This window comes from Centroberyx gerrardi, chromosome 6 (genome assembly GCF_048128805.1).
Source record: "Centroberyx gerrardi isolate f3 chromosome 6, fCenGer3.hap1.cur.20231027, whole genome shotgun sequence".
In the NCBI taxonomy this organism is placed as follows: Eukaryota; Metazoa; Chordata; class Actinopteri; order Beryciformes; family Berycidae; genus Centroberyx; species Centroberyx gerrardi.
In genome coordinates, this window is record NC_136002.1 from 289,368 (window position 1) to 314,884 (window position 25,517).

The window sequence follows — 25,517 nt, forward strand, 5'->3', positions numbered from 1 at the left end:
GTTACATGACTTCTCATTGGCTGAGCTGACTACATGTTAGTGTTATATGACTTCTGATTGGCTGAGCTGAGTACAGGGGAGTGTTACATGACTTCTGATTGGCTGAGCTGACTACAAGCAGGTGTTACATGACTTCTGATTGGCTGAGCTGATTACATTTGAGTGTTACATGGCTGCTGATTGGCTGAGCTGACTACAGTCTAGTGTAACATGACTTCTGATTGGCTGAGCTGACTACAGGCTAGTGTTACATGACTGCTGATTGGCTGAGCTGACTACATGTTAGTGTTACGTGACTGCTGATTGGCTGAGCTGACTACATTTGAGTGTTACAAGGCCGCTGATTGGCTAAGCTGAGTACAGTCTAGTGTTACATTGCTGTTACATGACTTCTCATTGGCTGAGCTGACAACATTTGAGTGTTACATGGCTGCTGATTGGCTGGGCTGACTATAGTCTAGTGTTACATGACTTCTCATTGGCTTAGCTGACTACAAGCAGGTGTTACATGACTTCTGATTGGCTGAGCTGACTACATTTGACTGTTACATTGCTGCTGATCGGCTGACCTGACTACAGGATAGTGTTACATGACTTCTGATTGGCTGAGCTGACTACAGGCAGGTGTTACATGACTTCTGATTGGCTGAGCTGACTACAAGCAGGTGTTACATGACTTCTGATTGGCTGAGCTGACTACATTTGACTGTTACATCGCTGCTGATCGGCTGACCTGACTACAGGATAGTGTTACATGACTTCTGATTGGCTGAGCTGACTACAGGCAGGTGTTACATGACTTCTGATTGGCTGAGCTGACTACATTTGAGTGTTACATGGCCGCTGTTTGGCTAAACTGACTACAGTCTAGTGTTACATGACTGCTGATTGGCTGAGCTGACAACATTTGAGTGTTACATGGCTGCTGATTGGCTGAGCTGACGATAGTCTAGTGTTACATGACTTCACATTGGCTGAGCTGACTACAAGCAGGTGTTACATGACTTCTGATTGGCTGAGCTGACTACATTTGACTGTTACATCGCTGCTGATCGGCTGAGCTGATTACAGGCTAGCATTACATTTCTTCTGATTGGCTGAGCTGACTACAGGCTAGTGTTACATGACTTCTGATTGGCTGAGTTCACTACATTTCAGTGTTACATGGCTGCTGATCGGCTAAGCTGACCACAGTCTAGTGTTACATGACTGCTGATTGGATCAGCTGACTACAGATAGGTGTCACATGGCTGCTGATTGGCTGAGCTGAGTACAGGCGAGTGTTACATTACTGCTGATTGGCTGCGCTGATGACAGGCTATTGTTAAATGACTTCTGACTGGCTGAGCTGACTACAGGCTAGTGTTACATGATTTCTGAATGGCTGAGCTGACTACATTTGAGTGTTACATGGCTGCTGATTTGCAGAACTGACTACAGTGTAGTTTTACATGACTGCTGATTGGCTGAGCTGACTACAGGCTAGTGTTACATGATTTCTGAATGGCTGAGCTGACTACATTTGAGTGTTACATGGCTGCTTATTTGCTGAACTGACTACAGTGTAGTTTTACATGACTGCTGATTGGCTGAGCTGATAACATTTGAGTGTTACATGGCTGCTGATTGGCTGAGCTGACTACAGTCTAGTGTTACACGGCTGCTGACTGGCTGAGCTGACTACAGGCTAGTGTTACATGATTTCTGATTGGCTGAGCTGACTACATTTGAGTGTTACATGGCTGCTGATTGGCTGTCCTGACTACAGTCTAGTGTTACATGACTGCTGATTGGCTGAGCTGACTACAGGCTAGTGTTACACAGCTGCTGATTGGCTGAGCTGACTACAGGCGAGTGTTACACGGCTGCTGACTGACTGAGCTGACTACAGTCTAGTGTTGCATGAATTATGATTGGCTGAGCTGACTACAGGCTAGTGTTATATGACTTCTGATTGGCTGAGCTGAGGACAGGCGAGTGTTACATTACTGCTGATTGGCTGTGCTGATGACAGGCTAGTGTTACATCATTGCTGATTGGCTGAGCTGACTACAGTGTAGTTTTACATGACTGCTGATTGACTGAACTGACTACAGGCAGGTTTTACATGACTTCTGATTGGCTGAGCTGACTACATTTGACTGTTACATGGCTGCTGATTGGCTGATCTGACTACAGTCTAGTGTTACATGACTGCTGATTGGCTGAATTGACTACAGTCTAGCGTTACACGGCTGCTGATTGGCTGAGCTGACTACAAGCTAGTGTTACATGATTTCTGATTGGTTGAGCTGACTACATTTGAGTGTTACATGGCTGCTGATTGGCTGAGCTGACTACAGTCTAGTGTTACATGACTGCTGATTGGCTGAGCTGACTACATTTGAATGTTACATGGCTGCTGATTGGCTGAGCTGACTACAGTCTAGTGTTACATTACTGCTGATTGGCTGAGCTGACTATAGGCAGGTGTTACATGACTTCTGATTGCCTGAGATGACAACATTTGAGTGTTACATGACTGCTGATTGGCTGAGATGACAACATTTGAGTGTTACATGACTGCTGATTGGCTGAGCTGACTACAGTGTAGTTTTGCCTGACTGCTGATTGGCTGAGCTGACTACAGGCTAGTGTTACATGACTTCTGATTGGCTGAGTTCACTACATTTGAGTGTTACATGACTGCTGATTGGATCAGCTGACTACAGATAGGTGTCACATGGCTGATTATTGGCTGAACTGAGTACAGGCGAGTGTTACATTACTGCTGATTGGCTGCGCTTATGACAGGCTAGTGTTACATGACTTCTGATTGGCTGAGTTCACTTCATTTGAGTGTTCCATGTCTGCTGATTGGCTAAGCTGACTACAGTCTAGTGTTACATTACTTCTGATTGGCTGAGCTGACTACATGCTAGTGTTACATGACTGCTGATTGGCTGAGCTGACTACAGGCTAGTGTTACATGACTTCTGATTGGCTGAGCTGACTACATTTGAGTGTTACAAGACTTCTGATTGGCTGAGGTGACTAAATTTGAGTGTTACATGACTGCTGATTTGCTGACCTGACTACAGGCTAATGTTACACGGCTGCTGATTGGCTGAACTGACTACAGGCGAGTGTTACATGACTTCTGATTGGCTGAGCTGACTACATTTGAGTGTTACATGGCTGCTGATTGGCTGAGCTGACTACAGGCAGGTGTTACATAACTTCTGATTGGCTGAGCTGACTACAAGCAGGTGTTACATGACTTCTCATTGGCTGAGCTAACTACATTTGAGTGTTACATGGCTGCTGATTGGCTAAGCTGACTACAGTCTAGTGTTACATTACTTCTGATTGGCTGAGCTGACTACAGGCAGGTGTTACATGACTTCTGATTGGCTGAGCTGACTACATTTGAGTGTTACATGACTTCTGATTGGCTGAGCTGAATACATTTGAGTGTGACATGACTTCTGATTGGCTGAGCTGACTACAGTGTAGTTTTACATGACTGCTGATTGGCTGAGCTGACTACAGGCAGGTGTTACATGACTTCTGATTGGCTGAGCTGACTACATTTGAGTGTTACAAGACTTCTGATTGGCTGAGCTGACTACATTTGAGTGTTACATGACTTCTGATTGGCTGAGGTGACTAAATTTGAGTGTTACATGACTTCTGATTGGCTGAGCTGACTACATTTGAGTGTTACATGACTTCTGATTGGCTGAGGTGACTAAATTTGAGTGTTACATGACTGCTGATTTGCTGACCTGACTACAGGCTAATGTTACACGGCTGCTGATTGGCTGAGCTGACTACAGGCGAGTGTTACATGACTTCTGATTGGCTGAGCTGACTACAGTCTAGTGTTACATGACTTATGATTGGCTGAGCTGACTACAGGCTAGTGTAACATGGCTGCTGATTGGTTGAACTCACTACAGGCTATTGTTACATGACTTTTGATTGGCTGAGCTGAGGACAGGCAAGTGTTACATGATTGCTGATTAGCTGAGCTGACAGGGGGTAAGGGAAGTGTTCCCATTTGTCAGTGAAAATGAATGGAAATGTATTGCCATTGTCAAAATTGTGACACAGTGTCAATGTGGTTGACGTTTGGCACACCTTGAATGGTGACAATTGGGAACAATCCTGACATACGGGAACGCGCTGCGCCAATGTGCCAGATCCTAAGGGGGGCGTTTGCGCGCCACCATGACAAATGGGAACATTTTTGACATTTGTGTCAAAAAAACCCAATTGTAACCAATCTGTCCAAATTTGACAGGGGCTGTACAACTAGTCAATCCTCAAACCATCCTCACTTGATTATTCCAAATAAACCTCGTTTTTTTCTAGTTGCCGCAGAGGGGATTTGGTCATGTGGGATTGTTCTAGGCCATGCCCACACTGCCTGTGCAAAATCTGGGGTCTCTTGGAACTTTCTTTGAGAAAATGTGCAAATATGAAAATTTTTATGTCCGTGTCCATTTGGGAACATTTTTGCCATTTGGGTTGACATTTGGGAACATTTTTGACATTTGGGTTGACAAACAGGAACATTTTTGACATTTGGGTTGACATTTGGGAACCCTGACCACCCATTCAAATGTATGCCAAATGTCAAAATACTGACTTTGGCATACTTTTGAATGGGGTAGTCAGGGTTCCCAAATGGACAATTGCAAATGTCAAAAATGTTCCTGTTTGTCAACCCAAATGTCAAAAATGTTCCCGTTTGTCAACCCAAATGTCAAAAATGTTCCCAAATGTCAACCCAAATGGCAAAAATGTTCTCAAATGTCACAGTGACAAACGGGAACATTTCTGCCATTTGGGTTGACATTTGGGAACATTTTTGCCATTTGGGTTGACATTTGGGAACATCTTTGACATTTGGGATGACATTTGGGAACCCTGACCACCCATTCAAAAGTATGCCAAATGTCAAAATAGCCCTTATATTTTGACATTTGGCATACTTTTGAATGGGTGGTCAGGGTTCCCGTTTGTCAACCCAAATGTCAAAAATGTTCCCGTTTGTCAACCCAAATGTCAAAAATGTTCTCGTTTGTCAACCCAAATGTCAAAAATGTTCCCAAATGTCAACCCAAATGGCAAAAATGTTCTCAAATGTCACAGTGACAAACGGGAACATTTCTGCCATTTGGGTTGACATTTGGGAACATTTTTGACATTTGGGTTGACATTTGGGAACATTTTTGACATTTGGGATGACATTTGGGAACATTTTTGACATTTGGGTTGACATTTGGGAACCCTGACCACCCATTCAAAAGTATGCCAAATGTCAAAATATCCCTTATATTTTATAAGGGATATATAGTGGTGCATTCCTCAAAAAGTTCCAAACTTACAAATGAAAATCCAACGCTAACCCTAACCACATCTCCCAAATGTCAAAAATGTTCGCAAATGTCACACTGACAAAGGGGAACATTTTTGACATTTGCAGTTGTCCATTTGGGAACATTTTTGCCATTTGGGTTGACATTTGGGTAGAACTTGCCATTCACTTATCCTATCCAAATTTCCCATTCAAATGTATGTGGGGTGTCACGCTTACCACGCAGCAATGCTACGTGCTACAGGGTCCGGACAAAGATGGAAGTGCCCCATTTGGGAGTGGCAACGACATATTAAAAAATCAGAGCTCTGACAAATTTAGAAAAAAAATGTCATTTCACCAATCTGCCCAACTTTGACAGGGGCTGTCCAACTAGTCAACCCTAACACCATCCTCACTTGAACTATTCCAAATAACCCTAATTTTTTTCTAGATGCCGCAGAGGGGATTTGGTGATGTGGGCTTGTTCTAGGCCCCGCCCACAATGTCTGTGCAAAATCTGGGGTCTCTGGGACCTTTATTTGAGAAAATATGCACATTTGAAATATAATATTCACATAACCCTAATGTCAACTTTGACACAAGGGAAAACTGCCGACCCTTTGACATTTGTGCAGGTTTTTAGGCACCTTAACATGCATCCAGAACCACCAAATTTATGTCAGATCTTCACTGTAACACCAACTTTCTGTTGGAAAAGGTTGCAACTTTCTAGCTCTAGTATAAAGGGTCAAAATCCAGTGAAATGGCCTTCTGGAGGCCTTCTGACCTTTCAGTTTCCTTATGTCTGTGTCCATTTGGGAACATTTTTGACATTTGCAATTGTCCATTTGGGAACATTTTTGACATTTGGGAACATTTTTGACATTTGGGTTGACATTTGGGAACCCTGACCACCCATTCAAAAGTATGCCAAATGTCAAAATATTGACTTTGGCATTTTGGTTTGTAAGTTGGATTTTCGCGAACCTTTTGAGGAATGCACCACTATTGGTGCGCCTTTTAAAAAATGTTCCTCTTTGTCACTTTGACATTTGGGAACCCTGACCACCCATTCAAAAGTATGCCAAATGTGAAAATATTGACTTTGGCATTTTGGTTTGTAAGTTGGATTTTCGCGAACTTTTGAGGAATGCACCACTATTGGTGCGCCTTTTAAAAAATGTTCCCCTTTGTCACTGTGACATTTGGGAACATTCAAAAGTATGCCAAATGTCAAAATATAAGGAATATTTTGACATTTGGCATACTCTTAATGGGGTGGTCAGGGTTCCAAAATGGACACTTGCAAATGTAAAAAATGTTCCCGTTTGTCAACCCAAATGTCAAAAATGTTCCCAAATGTCAACCCAAATGTCAAAAATGTTCCCAAATGTCACAGTGACAAACGGGAACATTTTTGCCATTTGGGTTGACATTTGGGAACATTTTTGACATTTGGGTAAACAAACAGGAACATTTTTGACATTTGGGTTGACATTTGGGAACATTTTTGACATTTGGGTTGACAAACGGGAACCCTGACCACCCATTCAAAAGTATGCCAAATGTCAAAATACTGACTTTGGCATATTTTTCAATGGGGTGGTCAGGGTTCCCAAATGGACATGGCCATATCTCAAAAGTGCCTTGGACAAGGAGGCTAATATTTTACCTGTACCATCCCCTCATCCTTAGTGACCAATGCTGTGAAAACAAAGAAAATCGAAGCAAGTTGAATTTTCACGAAATTTCTCCTTTAGCCTAATGTTAAAAGCCTGACCACCCCATTGAAAAATATGCCAAAGTCAGTATTTTGACATTTGGCATACTTTTGAATGGGGTAGTCAGGGTTCCCAAATGGACAATTGCAAATGTCAAAAATGTTCCCGTTTGTCAACCCAAATGTCAAAAATGTTCCCGTTTGTCAACCCAAATGTCAAAAATGTTCCCAAATGTCACAGTGACAAACGGGAACATTTTTGCCATTTGGGTTGACAAACGGGAACATTTTTGACATTTGGGTTGACAAACGGGAACATTTTTGACATTTGGGTTGACAAATGGGAACATTTTTGACATTTGGGTTGACACTTGGGAACCCCGATCACCCATTCAAAAGTATGCCAAATGTCAAAATAGCCCTTATATTTTGACATTGGCAACGGGCAACCCCAAGGCAAGGCCCTCAGCAGAGAGGGTTTTTTTTTTGCCGCTGTCACCCCCGCTGACGGCTCGCGTCGCATGGCCGATGAGGCGATAACCCAGTAATGATCCTTCCGCAGGTTCACCTACGGAAACCTTGTTACGACTTTTACTCCCTCTAGATAGTCAAGTTTGATCGTCTTCGCGGCGCTCCGCTAGGGCCATGACCGACCCCAGCGGGGCCGATCCGAGGACCTCACTAAACCATCCAATCGGTAGTAGCGACGGGCGGTGTGTACAAAGGGCAGGGACTTAATCAACGCGAGCTTATGACCCGCGCTTACTGGGAATTCCTCGTTCATGGGAAATAATTGCAATCCCCAATCCCTATCACAAGTGGGGTTCAGCGGGTTACCCACGCCTCTCGGCGAAGAGTAGACACACGCTGATCCACTCAGTGTGGCGCGCGTGCAGCCCCGGACATCTAAGGGCATCACAGACCTGTTATTGCTCAATCTCGTGTGGCTGAACGCTACTTGTCCCTCTAAGAAGTTGGACGCCGACCGCACGGGGCCGCGTAACTAGTTAGCATGCTGGAGTCTTGTTCGTTATCGGAATTAACCAGACAAATCGCTCCACCAACTAAGAACGGCCATGCAACACCACCCACAGAATCGAGAAAGAGCTATCAATCTGTCAATCCTTTCCGTGTCCGGGCCGGGTGAGGTTTCCCGTGTTGAGTCAAATTAAGCCGCAGGCTCCACTCCTGGTGGTGCCCTTCCGTCAATTCCTTTAAGTTTCAGCTTTGCAACCATACTCCCCCGGAACCCAAAGACTTTGGTTTCCCGGATGCTGCCCGGCGGGTCATGGGAATGAATCATGAATGCTTTTTGCCAACCATTTTTCTAAAGCATGCTGAACAGCTTTAGATTTTTGTATGTATTAAATCTACCATTCCAGGTGTTCATTGTTTTTTATTCATTGCTTTATATCATATACCATAATCCCACAGTGTCACTCAGTCAGCCTCCCCAGTGCAAAATTCAACCAGAAGCAGTTTGTCAGCATTCTTAAAACAGAGACCTGTAGTGTGCCAGAGTGATTAACCCCTGAATAGATTCATTAGCACTCATTCACAGGTTGGCAATATTGCAGAGGAATGCCCATTCACACTTCACCATGCATTATTTTTAGATCACCAGATGTCACACCCCCTCCATTTGAAAAAGTTTCCAATTTAAAATGTTTAAATGGGATTCAATTCATTTTTAGAGAAAACCTTACTAAAAATAAACCAATTATGTTTTACTTTAAATGAATGAATGAATATGTTGAGGCCCCGTAAAATGCAGCCCAAGAGGATGTTTTCCCAGTCTCAACGATGTGAGCAGATGAATGTGTCTGCTTCACAGACAAGAGAATTTCAAAATTACCTGAGTCATGAAAAGCATGTTAAATGAAATCAGATGAAGTCGGGTGGTTGACATATAAGCCTGAAAAAAAGTTTTTTTTTTAAACTTCAAATATTAGGCATGAAAATTATTAAGTTGTGTTGTACTGACTCTTAGATTTCCAAAAATATATGTGGTCTTTTAGATTTTGGATTGGAATCTGAATTTATTCACCAATTTGTTGTATTAGTGCCTAAAATTGTCATATGGTGTGACATGAAAGTTATTGTATATAAAATGAAAATGGGGTATACTTTTCTTAAGTAACTCATTTTATAATAATAATTCTTTATCATTACTATCTTGAGATCCAGCATTTCCTTGTGCAAATTCATTACATTTTGTATTATTTTTCTTAATCATCGCGCAAAGTAAGACATCTGTCCTCAATCTTTCAATATATTTTAGATTAATTCTGACAAACCCTGTTATAAATCTAACAAAATACTTGTGACTCTTGCTGATACTATTTTCCATGTGTTCCACTGAGATTTTTATGATTTATTACTAACAAAGCCTTTTTATTGTCACAATTCTGAATGTCACACCAAATGATATAGTGTCACACCATAGGATGAATGACACCACACCACAATTTGTCAATGCAAAAACGTGTATTATATGCATTTAACATTCAAATAAAAACAGTTTAAGAAAAATCACACAAAAGTGTGGAACATTGTGCCACTAAACATTGTATAGCACTTGGGTATCGGACACAGGACTAGAGAAGAACCATATTTCTAGTGAAGAACACACTAATAAAGAATAGTATCACTTGTCTGGTAAGTATTGTTTACAGTTAAGTCTGCTGAATATTAACTACTGGTAAGTACTGATCACTCATATGTCAGGTAAGTATTGATTACTCATAACTACTGGTAAGTAAATCAGTCATATCAACAAGGTTGCTGAACAGTGAGGTTATTTCTGCTTTCATAAACATTCATTTAAAGAGTAACTAAACCCCACCTAAATCTGTGGGGTTTAGTTACTCTTTAAAACCTTAATATAATACATTAATTTAAACGCACAGTATGTAATTTCTGCCGCTAGCGGTCTCTCAATAAAAACAATAACAAAAGACGTAGTTTGATGACGTTGTGAAGTAGCGTGGGATCATGGGAGTTTTTTTACGGGGACAGCTTCGGCGACAGAACGCACAGCAAACGGGAATGAATAATCGTGATCCATCACGAGTGAGCAATAAAAACAATAGAATGAAAAAAACAACAGAGTGGCTAAAGTGACTAGCTAGCTAGTTGGCCGACTTCCTTCCTCACTCTCTGACGTATCATCTGGTGTTTCCTGTGTTTCCCCGGAAGTTAGGGGGTAAAGGGGATATGACGCCATTGACATTGAATTACTTATTTCTCTGGGTTTGAACATTGTTAGAAACATTTGGGATAATGTAAGTACACATTTTAAAAAATATATATAACATAGGTCTAGTCGTTTTTAGATATTTTAATGCGGAAATGTTACCTTTAATACATTAATTTAAAACATTAATTTAAAACAGGGCATAAGTTCATTCTAGTAAATGAGTTAAACAACAACTGAATATCACAAGTTAATGATATCTTTCTTGCCATGTCAGCTGAAGTTTGTAAGCTGAAGTAGGTAAGTATGGATTCCCCTGAGTGGAGTAGGTATACATTTTTTTTCATGTGATGATAGACAGAAAAAAAGTGTTAAAAAGGACAAAACATACATTAAACTTAGCTATTAGTTATAAAATACAACAATAAATTGTTAGCTCAAATTAATAATTATTCTGAGTGTAGGAAAATACAGTTCATATCATATGGTGTGACAAATGGATCATATGAAGTGACAAGCAAAACCTGTCACACAATATGATGTAGTGTCACACCATATGAGGTTTCATGCACTTAGCATAACATTGGGCCTTGTGGTTATACGCTAGCATGCTAACAGCATACCCACTGCAACATGGTAACATAGATTTAAAAGTAATAATGACAAAAAAGGAATTTATCTTTGCCAAGAGCTTTGGGTTTTTTTTTCTTCTTTTTGTGAAGAAGATTTTCCTGAGGACAATGGCAGGACAGGCTGCAAAGTAAGTACCAATTTGTTTTCACTAGTTGAATTGTATTTTGCTTGAAACAGGCAAATGTGGCTGCCAGTGCAGTAAGTGATATTCACTTGATAAGATTTCTTAAAATAAGTCAGGGGTGGTTTCACTGACTTTACAAGTTTTAAACTTGAAAAGGATTATTTTCCTTTCTGAAAGGATTTTAATCAAACAACTGAAGACTTTTCTTCTGCGGGAGGAAACTTTCTTCTGGAGAAGATTCTGAAGTTGTTTTTGTCCTTCAAAATCTAAAGTTTTGGGGAAAAAAGTTCTTGATGTTTCTATTCTATTGCATGTGAAAGTAGAAATTTGCTGAAATGCATTTCCTCTGTCAGAGAGACAAACTCCACAAACACACTGTATATAGAACTATGTTTATTCTTGCTGGTTTCACTGTACAGAAGGTGATTCTCACGTGTCTAATGGACAATCCAGCCACACATTAAGGAAAAACAGTCTTCATTTTCACTGTTATTATTACTCTTATTACTTACTTATATATATATATATGTATATATATATACATATATATATATATATACCTGTGTGTATATATATACTGTATTTCCTCTAATATTGGCCCAGGCCTTTATTTACCTCAACTGCAGAGGGTACCAGGCCTTTATTGGAAGCAGGCTTATATTAGAGACAGGCCTTTATTTCTAATTCCCTCTGTTTGATAAGTATCTTTGCTCATATTTTAGTACGAAGCCTCCTTGTTTTCTGATCTGCTTCTGTTGGGGTACGTTAGGTAGCCGTTTTTTTGTTGCTGCAATGCATTACGATAATTACGGTAATCTACGACGGCATGCTCCAGAGACTTCCACCAGCCGAGCCATCTTGTGGCATACTGCCATCTTGTGGCACTTGTATGTTACTACAAACTACAGTTACATGTATAACAGGCACCAGGAGTTTACCGGTATCCACCGTTGTTTGCATGTAAGCTGAAGCTAACTGAAGCTAAAGTAGAATCTATACAATTATATCATATCGCCGTTTATTTCGATGCGCGAGCTCAGTCCACCTGACAGCCCTCTGTTCTGTCAGTGGCATGGAGGTTTCGGTGCACCGAGGGCTTACTGCCGACACTTCGAGTTTCCCAGGGGCACGGTTCCGGCCAGTTTTGACCTAGTCTTGTTTCCTTTGTTTTTTTCCCTGGCCTGTATTTGGGGCCGGCCTTTATTTGTTCGTGTCGACCACGGCCCCGGCCATTTTTGGAGACCCGGCTTTTAATTGATTACCGGCCACTATTAGAGGAAATATGGTATATATATAAACACTGTCTACTTTCTCTCTTTCTCTCTCACAGCGAGAAGGATCGACGCATCATCCACTGCCTGCTGTGCGAGAAACCCCGGGACATGCTGTCTACCCACCTGGCCAGGGTCTGCATGAAGAGCAACACAGCTGTGGAGAGGCAGGCAGAGATACAGAGGGCCAAGGAGTCGTTGAAGGCTTGGACCCACCAAGGCAGAACCTGGGACTACGCCGAGATGTGCAGCTGGTACCCCCACAAGCCTTCCAGACTGGCTCTTCTGGAAGATCTTCGTAGAAGAAACTTTTTCATCGTCAATGCCCCCATGGATGCAGACATTGAACCCAGCGATGAGCAACCAACCATTTCAGCTGCCGCCGAGCAAGCCCCCATCCCGGTCAGTGGCAGCACAGAAGAGAACAGTAGTGGCGCTGAAGAGACCCCCAGTTCTGGTTCCAGTGATGATGCTGGTCCAAGTGACCCAACATGGCAAAAGTAAGTTCATCACCTCACTCAACACACACAAGTTCAATCAATGATCTTTGGCTGTGAACATCTGTAAGTTCCTTTGAGCTAATTTTCTCTGTATTTTCTCAGGGACACGGCCCAGTACCAGACATCAGTGAGGGTCAAAATGCAGCAGATGGGACTTTATGAAAAGTTCCCACGTGAAGCTGCAATTTTGACGGGTTTCAAGCAGTACCTGACTACCTCTCTGCAAGTCCCAAACTGCCAACAGGAGGTAAGATCTAACCACATTTTATTTATTTAACCTTTATTTAACCAGGCAAGTCATTAAGAACAAATTCTTATTTACATCTTACACTATAGTGGGGCAGAGTGTATTCTGCTCTCTGTGTTGCTCTTTGCAGCCTGTAGACTTATTAGCATCTCTATAGTGTGACAACAGGCTCATTGACACACGCACACACACCCATACACACACGGACTGCAGCTCTGTGTCTTTTTACCTGATTATTGTGGTTCATAACTGATTTAGCCCTGTGGGCCTCTGCATCATCAATTCACACTTCTTCTCTTCCTCTTTCATCACAGGTAGACAATGTCTCCAGGATGCTGAGGTACATCCAGCCGAGCGGGAATAAGGTGAGCATGGACTTTCTCCTGAAGAGCACAGAAACCCAAGACTTCCTTAACACGCTGAAGGGAGTGCAGATGGGTCCATCCACCATCATAAACCACGTAAAGAACATGAGACCACAAACATGGTTTGTCCAGTATCTCAAGACACACCTGAATTTGGCTGCAGCGGATCCGGACTTCCACAGGAAGTGTCAGGCGTACATTAAGCTGCTCAACACCTTGAGGAAGTCAGTGGCAAAGGCCCTCAGCAAAGCCACATGCCAAAAAAGGTGAGTTGTTAATCTCCCTACTCTACCTTTCCTTTCATGACTTCTCTCATGTGGATAGTACTTGGAAGGCTGCCAGGATTATGTGATACAGAAAAATCTCTAACTCTCCTCCTCATTGGTGTTTCGTTTTATCTTATCATTCTAGGTACAACCACGTCATTAATGGCCAGCTGACTCTCCATGACTGCCAGAGAGTCCTCCGCGAGCAGAAAACTGCAGCAGCACACTACATGGCCCACCCTACAGCGGTGGCCAACACCCACTACAGGATGAGGACCCTGGAGGGGATCGTGGCCACCGCCAACCTGTTCAACAGTTTGGAACGGTATGTGTCATTATCCAAAACACACAACCTTCAACTATTCTCTCTCTCACAGCTGCTTCCAAGGTTAGTCCAGCTGTTGTCAGTGTTTAACCATGAAATCTTCTCCATCTTGCAGCTCTTCTACTGATGAGTCAGGGGATGAGAGGAGTGGTCGGGACAAAAGAGAGGCAGAGACACCGCTGAACAGGACGGCAGGGACTTTGCAGCGTTTCTCCAGCACTTCCTGGTGACAGCGACTGGCCAGCCGCCCACTAAGAAGCAACGGACCGATGCTGGGTTTCCGCCTGACAGAGTCTTTTATGACAGGTGGAGGGCTGTGCAGTATGGAAAGCGGGAGGAATACCTCTTGTGTAAGTGTAAATACTTTATTATGCAATGATTACATTAAATGATTAACAACATTTCTATAAACAAAAGTAATGTAGAATTCACAAGTGCGGACTAACACCCCCCAACTGTCTAGAAGGTCGCAAAGGTCATCGGGGATGAGGGGTGGACTGCCAACCATCCCCGTCCTGAGGACATTGTTGCAAAGTGGAAACCAGCCAAGAGGGTGCAGGTTGAGAGTGATCCACACATCATTAGGAGGGTCACAAGGCAGAGGTGGACAGGCCTGGCCATCAAGGCTATTTCGGTGGCGACAAAGGGAAAGGTATGTAAAAATGTCTTGTGAGCAGGAGAGCATTAATCCAGCAGTCAAACACTGAGATAATTATAATCCTATAATGGACGAGCACATTTAATCCCTAAGCACACTGTTTGGCACACATTGCTGTAACATTTCCGCTTAAAGAAGCTCGTGTTTGCTTTTGTGCTGTTTGTTTAATTGCATTTTTGCCACCTTTTTTCTCCAATATCCCTAATAAGCTTTCCGTAGAAACAGCCAGCATTTAATAACGCCAATCCGTTCTCTAAAATTGCTTGCCTTTTTTCAATCCAGCTAAAAAGCCACCAAACAAGTAAGCTATTAGGTTTTACAAATTTATTCTTGCCATTTCCAGCATACTTGTATATTATGTTAATACATGAATTGTTCACTTGTTTTCCTTTGCTCTCCTGTTTTCTCTGTAAATTCACATATTCACACACTAATGTCACCTTCTTTTGACCACAGGAGTTGTTGCCACCAAAGCCTTTGCCAAGGGCTCCATCATTTGTGATTATCATGGCAAGGTAATCGCAGGAGCAGAGGGCAGGAGGATGATCGAGTCCATGCAGGATGTGAAAGGCTACCTTTTTCAAGACTCATGATGGTCGCGACCTCTGCATCGACGCCCAGACGTTCCCTTGCAAGTGTCAGCCATCTGAAGAAACCCTTGGCAGAATTATCAACCATTTGCGGAAGAACAGCAATGTGACGCCACGCTACTGCAAGATGAACTTCCCGGAAGGAGTGAGGGATGTCATCCTGTTCCAGGCCTCCAAAGACATTTCCATCAGCGAAGAGGTCCGGTTCAACTACAGAGTGAACAGGAAGTCTTTCCGAGGAGAAGGGCTGGAACTCGAGTGGCTGGATGACTGACCAACATAGCAGCAGGTAAAGTTTGAATGCAGGCCTGTTAAGAGACACTTGTGTGTGTGTGTGTGTGTGTGTGTGTGTGTGTGTGTGTGTGTGTGCCAGAATTGCCAGTGAGGGGCCCTGCAGGCCTCTCCTTTTCTTTCACTGCATCAATAAATTCATACTACTTCTCTTTACCTTTCATCACAGGTGGACAGTGTCTCCAGGATGCAGAATGAACTCAGCACAGAAGAGGACAGTGGCAGCGCTTTTGATGAAGAATTCTGATGAAGCTGAAAAAAATAGGATAGAAATCCCTTTTGGGACTTTAGTCAACGAAAAACTGTAGTTTGATTATGAAGTGCAGAGGAGGTCTTTTAGAGGAGAGGGCTTAGAACTCAATTGGCTCTAGACCTTCTGCCACCAGCAGCCTGCCCTGCATTGGCCTTGAGACATTTAGCCTTGACTGTGTCCCAGTCCCGGGAAACGGATCAGGGAAAACCCCTCTCCTTTCTTGGCCAAGACAAAGACTTTTGACCTTGACTGTGTCCCAGTCCCGGGAAACGGATCGGGGAAAACCCCTCTCCTTTATTTTGTAAATTTATTTTATTTTTTGCATATTTGTAATTTCACTTAGTCATTTATTGAGTAATGTTATTTGATTTCCGAGGAGAGGGCCTGGACCTGGACTGGCTGCCATCAGGACAGGCCTGATAATTGTAGCCTTTTTCTGCATGTCTACACGCTGACCTCTGACCCTTTTAAGATGTTTTTGTTTATTTTAAACAAATCCTTGCAGATATTCAAAAAAACACGATGAGTAGGCTACTCATAGGTGGATGAGTGGGCTTTACAAACTAACCTTAACCCTAACCCCCTAACCCTAACACTAACCCCCTAACCCTAACCAACCAGCATTTTGGGCTAACTTTATCTCCACCCAGAACAAAAATACTTTTTTGTAAATAAAATCATCTTGCTTTAAAACTAATCCTCGGGTATGGTGTCCTCTTTATATGTTGCTGGTCACAAGGTTGAGCCAAATGTTTTCTTTGTTGTGGCCTTAACAGTTATTTTGATCTATATTATAACCCATGAAGGAAAGTTGTAGATATCACTGGTGGTGTTTATTTGGTGTTTTTACTCTCAACATTACTACAATAAAAGAAAAGGTGGTGTACTAAACTAAACTGAATGTAAAGGAAAGAAGTTAGAATATTGTATGTTAAAGGAATATTTGTAATCAGCATGGTAGCAGTGTGGAGTACCAGGGGCACGTCACAATTATATAGTATGCAGTATGCAGTTGTATGACTTACATTGTGTAAATATTTGTGAATTATCTGATAACCCTCACACTTACTGTAAAAACAACATCTCTGTACAGTACTCTTCTCAGTGGTGTGTGTCTCTCTTGGCACAGCTCTTTGTGTGTCTCTCATATACATGCAAATTTCCCCCCATCCCCCATGGGCTGCTGTAGGAGCTGGGCAGCAGGGGAGCTTCCTAAGTGTCCAGCACACCTAATGGTCACTGTCTAGATGGCATACAGGAAAGCATTTATAAAGAAAAAGGGTTAAAAGGGTCAGGTGGTGTATTTACCCAAATCTCAACAATACTCATATTAAAAGTCAGCTGTAATAGAAGCCATAATAGAGGCTCCTCTTGAATCCTGAACTGGTTCCAGCATGCTGCCAATTCTGCTAAAAACAGACAAAATACAGCTCAAAACACTCAGTATGGCCTCCTCTTCTCATTGCATGTGTTTTGGGTTGAATATCTGCAAGGATTTGTTTGAAATAAACAAAAACATCTTAAAAGGGTCAGAGGTCAGCGTGTAGACAGGGCTGCTGTAGGAGCTGGGTAGCTGGGGAGCTTCCTAACTGTCCAGCACCACCTAATGGTCACTGAGTGTGACAACAGAGCAATAAGCACTCCAGTACTGATATTGATACTGGTGCATGTCATTTGAAGTGTATAAGCAATCATGAAAATCAAAAATATTACTACCATAGAGACAGTGCATAAAATAGTGGGGGAAATCGTGGGGGAAATCACTGCACCGCTCTCCATTCACTTTGTGTGACTGAATGCACATCATTGTCATTATTGCCCAAATTAAACATGCCTAAAAGCTGTTGTGTGGTGGGCTTCACAGCCAACAAACCTAAAAACCATGAATTACAGTTTTTTGTGCTCCCGAGCAAAACAAGGAGCCGTTAAGAAGAAAAATGGGGATCCAGGCTGTAAGGAGAGAGGCGCTGACAGTGGCTCATGGTAGAAGAGGGGGAAACTTTGGGACCCCGAGAGTAAATACACTTATAATGTGGCCAGTATTTTGTCACTGGTAAGTAAGTTACCAGTAATTATCTAGTTATATTCTTGTAAGATAACCTGTATGTTAAATGTGTTTAAAAGATACCATGCTGTCCTAACATTAGGTTGCTACTAAGCTAACATTACTGAGCCAATTCCTCTCTATACAACAGATGAGTTGTGTTCATGTGTGGGTCTCAGGATATTTTGCTCTGTATTGACTGCCAGTCCAGGGTGCAAAAGTAATGAGAAATCTCACTGACTTGTTAGCTAACGTAAGATAGTTAACTTAGCAACAATCCACTTTAACAACCAATGTCACGTCAGCGTCGCTCAAACTTAACGTTATAGTCTGAAAAGCATAGCTGTATTTCAGATTTTTAAATATTAAGTGAAATTATTCAAGGTCAATTTATTATTTTACCTGGTGATTAAATTAAGTAGTGGTAAATCTCGAAGTATTTCACTTCAGGTCACTGTGTGGGATAATTTATCCAGTGTGCTGAAATAATTCTTTGACATACTTGTCTACTCGAAAACAGGAAAAACCTTGTCAGGTTGTCCATATCTGAAAAGATTTCCTCCTGATCGCCGATTTTGCCGGTTTGTTAGCGATATTGTTTTCCCCCACGGTGGGCGTGGCTTTCGAAGTATGACGCGCTCCGCAGTGTCTCTATAGGCAACTGCTGGACATAAGCTTTGTAGTAAACAGATGAATAAAAGGCTCAGTTATGAATTCCACAACCTCACTCCGTTAATGGCTCCTCTCATTTGGATGGTACTTGGAAAGGGGGCCCTTGCTCATTGAGAAGCCGAGTTTCTGCAGCCCATGGGCTGCATAGTCAGGGTCAAAATTTGCATGCAGTTATTTTCATAAAACTTTTATGAATTCCCAAGCCTAAAAGGGTGAGAAGCGACATGACAGCTTACTCACTCTTTACTCCAGGCGACCCGTGCATGAAAAGGCCCGTGCAACACAGGTGCAGCACAGCGTTGAGCAAAATGTGAAAATATGAATCATATTTCCTCAATCTGCAATTTATGAGAGACTAAAAGGAAATCATGCAATGTGCAATAAGGCTCAACTCTTAGTCCTCTGTGAAATAACCAGAATAAGAAGTGCAATCTATGGGCAGGACACCATCAGCACATGTGCAGCGTTTTTGACCAAAAAGTATAAGAATGCAAAAAATGTCAAAAATGCACATGGAATGTGTGCCTAAATGGTTGATGGACAGACATCAGTGCAAAGGAAAGCAAGGAAACAAGGCATTCCTGTCCCTTCTGGCCCCCTGTGTCGCAGGCCTGCTGTACTGGGGCTGCAGGCATGCAGCCTATTTGCTGATCCAACGACCTCAATAGGGTCTTCTTTCCCCGTTGATTCTGCCAAGCCCGTTCCCTTGGCTGTGGTTTCGCTAGATAGTAGGTAGGGACAGTGGGAATCTCATCCATTCATGCACGTCACTAATTAGATGACGAGGCATTTGGCTATTTTGGCGCTTACGCGTTTCTGGGTTTAGCTGCCCATCAGCCGCCATCGTGGTGCTGCGACATGAATCGGACCGCACGGGCTTAGCTTGCGCCTCTGCATTAGCAGTCTGCCCACCGTCCAGTAATCATCACGCAACTCCCACTATCCCCCCGTTTACCAGCTGACCGCCAGCCAGAGGGTGGAGGAACCCTACATGACCGGCTCGCACAGAAAGTCCCTCAGTACATCCAGAGAGTATAGAAGGGCCCTCCAGCTCACCAGCCTTGCAAACGTCTCCCTTTGGCCTACTGTCATTCCCAGGTTGGTCAGGACTTTGTTGTTGCATGTGGGCCACTTTCCCCGGGCTCCTACCGGGAATTCCATGACCCTCGCCCTTTCTGTGCCCACCATAGCTGCGATCTGAGACGCAACGGGTTGGTAGTGTTCCACTTTCTCTACCGCTGCTCTCTGTAGAGTGTCCGATTCCATCTCGAACCTTATGGTGACATCAAGGATCAGAGCCGTGCCCCCCTTCGTGCACACCAGGTCGGGTATCCTGAGGCCTCCCTCAGGCATTTCCACACAGAACTCCCTAGTTGCCTTCCAGCCAGCACGTTCTGCCTCGATGGCCAAGAGGTCACATATCTTGTGGTGCCGGCGTACCCGGCTTCCCTTCACAAAGGGACACTGCTCCAAGATATGCGAGCAGGATTCCAACCTGGCCTGACAACGCCTGCAGGCTGCCCCATCCTTATTCCGACCTCGGAAGAGGAACTCCCTGGTGGGGTATGTGCCCGCCCTCATCGCCAGACCCGCAATGTAATGCCTCTGCCTGAAGCCTACCTTGGTAGGTTCAGACAGGCACAAATTGCTGATCTTGTCGCCTTGAAACTGGCACACGCCCACACCCTGAACCTGCAGGGCCATCCAAGCCCTGTTCTCTTCCTGTCTCCAGTCCTTCAGGACCAGAGAGCTCTCGCGGGTGTTGAGACCATCCTCGGTAGCCAGTTGTGGTACTTCATCAGGGTCCCCGCCTACCAGTTCCCACTTTCATTGCCATTCAGATCGCGCCATTGTCCTGCCCGTGATCGCTTTTGTCCAAAGGTCCTGAGACCTTGACAGCCTGTATATCAGTCTCACTTGAATAGATGGGATAAGTCTTTCCAGCCTCACAATGCCCAACCCGGCGTCTTTGTTTCATGAGTAGAGTAGCCCATTGCACGTTGATGGTGCCAGATGTAGCCACGTCTTTACCGCCTTCCAGACCATCCAATCTAGAGTGGCCAAGGTTGTTGCTGGCACATCACAGTGGTCTGCCTGATAGATTAGTCTCGGGAGAGCCTTAAGAGAGTCATAGTTACTCCCGCCGTTTACCCACGCTTCATTGAATTTCTTCACTTTGACATTCAGATCACTGGGCAGAAATCACATCGCGTCAACACCCACCGCGGGCCTTCGCGATGCTTTGTTTTAATTAAACAGTCGGATTCCCCTGGTCCACACCAGTTCTAAGTCAGCTGCTAGGCGCCAGCCGAGGCGACCCACCGGGACCCCGCGCGAACGGGGCCCGGTGGGCGCCGTAGCTGGGGAGATCCGCGAGAAGGGCCCAGTGTGCGTCCAGAGTTGCTGCCGCCGACCGGCGTACCCGATCCCCTCCACCGGCCCGCCTTCCGACACGGCGGCGGACACCGCCCCGTGAAAACCCCCGCCACACGACGCACGAGGCGCCGTGGACGAGAGCCCCGCAAGGCGGGCCACACTTCCAGCGGCGGAGAGAGGAGGGCGACGGGGCAACTGCTCCCCCAGCCGCGGCTCGAGCCCAGCCCCTCTTCGCACAGCAGCCCGACCAACCCAGCCCTTAGAGCCAATCCATATCCCGAAGTTACGGATCTGACTTGCCGACTTCCCTTACCTGCCCCAACTTGTTTTAGTTGCCTAAGCATAACCTGAACGCAAACCTTAACCAAAGTGGTTTTATTTGCCTAAACTTTCCGGCGTTTACCAAGGACATTTCAACCATAACAGCAGTAGCATTTTCTTTTTTTTTTTACAAAGGCTTTTCTCATTTAACCAGGACCAAACCGTTCCCCTGACCTTCACCAACTTGTTTTAGTTGCCTAAGCATAACCTGAACGCAAACCTTAATCAAAGTGGTTTTACTTGCCTAAAGTTCCCGGCGTTTACGAAGGACATTTCAACCTTAATAGCAGTAGCATTTTCTTTTTTTTCTTTACAAAGGCTTTTCTCATTTAACCATGACCAAACGGTTCCCCTAACCCTAACCCTGAAACAGTTGTGGTCAGAGCTCTGGATAAACATCTACAAACAACCAACCTAACCCTTAACCCAAACCCTAAACCTAACCCATTGACATCTTTTAACTTGCTATTACATTCTTCAGTATCAGAACTTAATAGCATTGGGCCTGATGGCTCAACAGCCTAATATGACAAAACTGATAGTAATCTTAATGCAAACTTCCACATTTCAGCTCTGGCTGCTGTACTGGCATGAACCCAGCCATCGCCACTAGCAGCTATATTTAATTAGTTAAATTTATTATTGAGTGTTAAAAAAATAGTTAAGGTATATTTTATTATTGGGGGAGACAATCCCTAGAGGATTATATCCATTCATTTTGGAGTGTTTAGGAGTAATAATAATATAATTAACCCAGATTATAATAATTAGCCCAGATGGAAACATTTTATTATTTGGCGAAATAAAAATAGTTGGGACATACAACCAATATAATTGGGAAGATTAACCCTGGAGTCTTATTGTGTGATTATTGAATGGCTTTTTATTACATTTGACTTAATGGGGCCTTCGAGGATTGGGGAATTTCGGAGATATACCCTTGCTGTCTGCCCCGACAGCATCCTAGTTAATTTTTGTACTAGTACTTTTTTTTATTATTGTTGTTTTTCTCTTTGGGCTCAATTTCCAGTGAGATGGCAAATACTAGAGCCATGAAACTTTACACCGTGGTCTAGTATGGCTTCAATTAGACCCACAAGAAATATGACCCCCATCAGCCTGATGGGGGCGCTATAATTGTATAGTTGTTCAGAACAGCCGCATTACAAACCCCTCCTTGCCGCCGTAGTCAACCATCTCTGTCTCAATGGGGGACGATCAAAACGTCCAAAAATAGAACAAGAAAATAACATTGTGGAGCATGTTACTGAGCCTTTTACCAGTGCAAATGTTCTCCAGGAGCATGGATATATACCTATGCATTAAGGCCAGTCCAGTAGCTGATACGATAGCTTCGACTCAAAGCGCTTTGATGCATTGCAGAGCCTTCTTCGGGTCGTCAAATCGATGTTTGGTACCCCCGGGCGTTGTGAAGGACAGCACGGCGGGGTATCCAATGCCAAACGGGATCTTAGCTGAGTGAAGTATCCATTTGCATTCCAGGAAAGAGTGTCGGCGGTCTTGAGTAGCCTTTGAGAAATCCTGGTAGATGCTAATTTTGTTCCCCTGCCACCGTACATCGCCGATCTCCCTGGCTGCACTCCTCAAGCGTTCTTTTTGCTGGAATCGTAAAAAACGCACAGCAAATGGCCTCGGCGGCGCCCCGGGCTTAATAGGAGCCAGCAACTGATGTGCACACTCCAAGTCCAGGCCTTCCGGAAAATCAAGATGAAGGATCTCCGGGAGCTTTTCTTTTAAAAAAGAAATGGCGTCTTTATTCTCACAATGCTCTGGAAAGCCATAAATGCGCAGATTTACGCGTCTATCTCTGTCTTCATATTTGGTCAGTTTGGCATTTAATTTCTCGACCTCCGAGGTAGACGCCGAAGGATGGTCTCGGCATTGTTTTTCGGCGTCTTCCAGCATATCCAGACGGGCCTCCGCACTAGTTATTCAGGATAGTACATCCGCTAGCTTCTCCTCGACAGCAAAAATGCCTCTCCGCGCTTTCTATAGCTCCTTCCGAATGTCTGTAAAATGCATCTTTTGGTCCTCAGACAGCTGTCGAAGAAGCCCAAGGATTGCAATGTTAGATGTCGGCTCTCCCTCAGAGGTTGTAATGGCGTTAGCCTCGGCGCCATTTTGAGTGGCCTGGCTAGTCTTGGCCCTAGTACTTGGGTGTTGTTGAGTCGAATTAGGATCGGTTTTCTTGGAATTCGGCATGCCGCTCATGGTAGGGGTATATAACAAATTAGAAGACTCAAAAATTATAGTACAATTATCACCAGTAATCAGATTAAAAACAAAATGAGTGGCGATGGTGCCAGAGCTCACTTCCTAAGCAGCCATCTTCCTCTGCGTCACCACGTGATCCCTATAAGATAAATTATTATAACTTTGTGATAGATGGTCCAATCATCATGAAACTTGGACATGTTCACATATTATGAATGAACATGTGTGCAAAGCCATTCAAATATTGACCAATAGGGGGCGCCACAAAGGCCAGAAAATTCGGTACACATGCTCTAGGACCATGTTCTACTCAAAATCTGAAGTTTGGTTGTCATTACTGAAAGTGGGCGTGGCCTATTACATTTTGGCTTACAACTCAAACAGAATTTCACAAATCGCTATGAAACTTGGTAATCATGTTCCAACCTGTATGTGGAACATGCACACCAATTTCCATACAGATCCGACCAGATTGTGCCCAACAGCAGCATTTTGAGCGTACAGCTAAACACAGTAAATTCAAAGTTGGATATTGACACATTTCAACTTGCTATTGCATTCTTCAGTATCAGAACTTGATAGCTTGCGGCCTGATGGATCAACAGCCTAATATGACAAAACTGACAGTAATCTTAATGCAAACTTCCATGTTTCAGCTCTGGCTGCTGTACTGCCATGATCCCAGCCATCACTGCTAGCGGCTATATTTAATTAGTTACATTTATTATTGAGTGTTAAAAAAATAGTTCAGCTACATACCCTTTATTATTGGGGAGACAATCCCTAGAGGATTATGACACGGAGCGTGAGTGTTGTGTGGTGATACGAGGGGAACTGGGGTCTCTCTGGGAAATATCCCCACATCACAGAAAAGGGGAAAATAAATATACATATATATATATATATATATATTTATTTATTTTCTCCTTTTCTATGATGTGGGGATATTTCCCAGAGAAAATATGTATATATATATATATATGTATCTGGGAGCCCCCTGCATCCCCCTCCCTCATCCCCCTTGAATTTGCATGGCGATTCATAAGGGTCGTGACGCAAGCCTATTCACCAGCAGTTACCGACAGATACCTGATTGGACGGTCGATGTAGGCGGGACAATACTACTTATGACAACAGAGTGCGACAACAACTATGTTGTTATGACAACAAAATGGCTTTCATCAGCTTTGTTTTTGGCTGCAGTTTGAGAGACCGGTGTGAGTGGAGCGCTACCATCAGTCTGTATCTGCTCCATCACCGATTACATTTGGGGGTTGGGGGGATTGGCATGCTGGTAAGACTAAGACATCACTTTGTGTCAGGAATCTAGGCTGAACCCAAATGCAGACCAGGACAAACAGGTAAGGTCAAAATCACGAGTCTTTATTCTCTGCTTAACGGTGACGAAGAGAAGAAGACTGGTGGTTTGAGCTGGGCTCTTGGGGAGGGAAGTCCATGGGGAAGGCAGCCAGGTGGAGGTGATTCCCAGGATGAGAGCTGGCTGGCGGGGCTTGGCGAGCAGACGAGGCGGGCAGGCAAACAGGCGTTCCTGGAGACAGGGAAAACAGGCGTAAAGCTGCTGGCAACAGGCAGACTGGCAAACAAGCAGGCAAAGCAGGCAAACAGACAACTAGACAGCTGGAAGTGTGCACAACAACAAACCATGTATGGCACAACGATCCGGCAGTGACTGGCTCTCTCTCCAGCATCTTTATACTGGAGTGAAGAGGAGTGGTGATGGCTTGATCCGGGACAGGTGCTTGTGGATGAAGACCAGGTGTGGAGAGAGAGCGGGCAAGGGAAACGAATAGCCAGACAGACAAAACCAAAACACACCCACAACCAGCAGACAAGTTCACTGAGGCTGGATCGTGACACTTTGGGCTCTGGCAACTTGTGATGAGCATTTGTCATTATTTTTGACATTTTATAGACTAAATGATTAAACAGTTTATCAAAAAAATTATGAAAATAATCATAGTTGCAGCCCCAGTTCCAGATGTAACCACTTACTGATACAGATACAGATACAGATACAGATGTAACCAATTGGTAAGGGTTCTAGATTAATCTATCTGAGAAA

At 43.7% G+C, this 25,517-nt stretch overlaps 1 pseudogene; it reads right to left on the reverse strand.

Moving 5' to 3' along the window:
* Positions 1-7,612: 7,612 nt before the first annotated feature.
* LOC144539430 (18S ribosomal RNA) lies at positions 7,613-8,553 on the reverse strand (annotated as a pseudogene).
* Between the last annotated feature and the right edge of the window lie 16,964 nt (positions 8,554-25,517).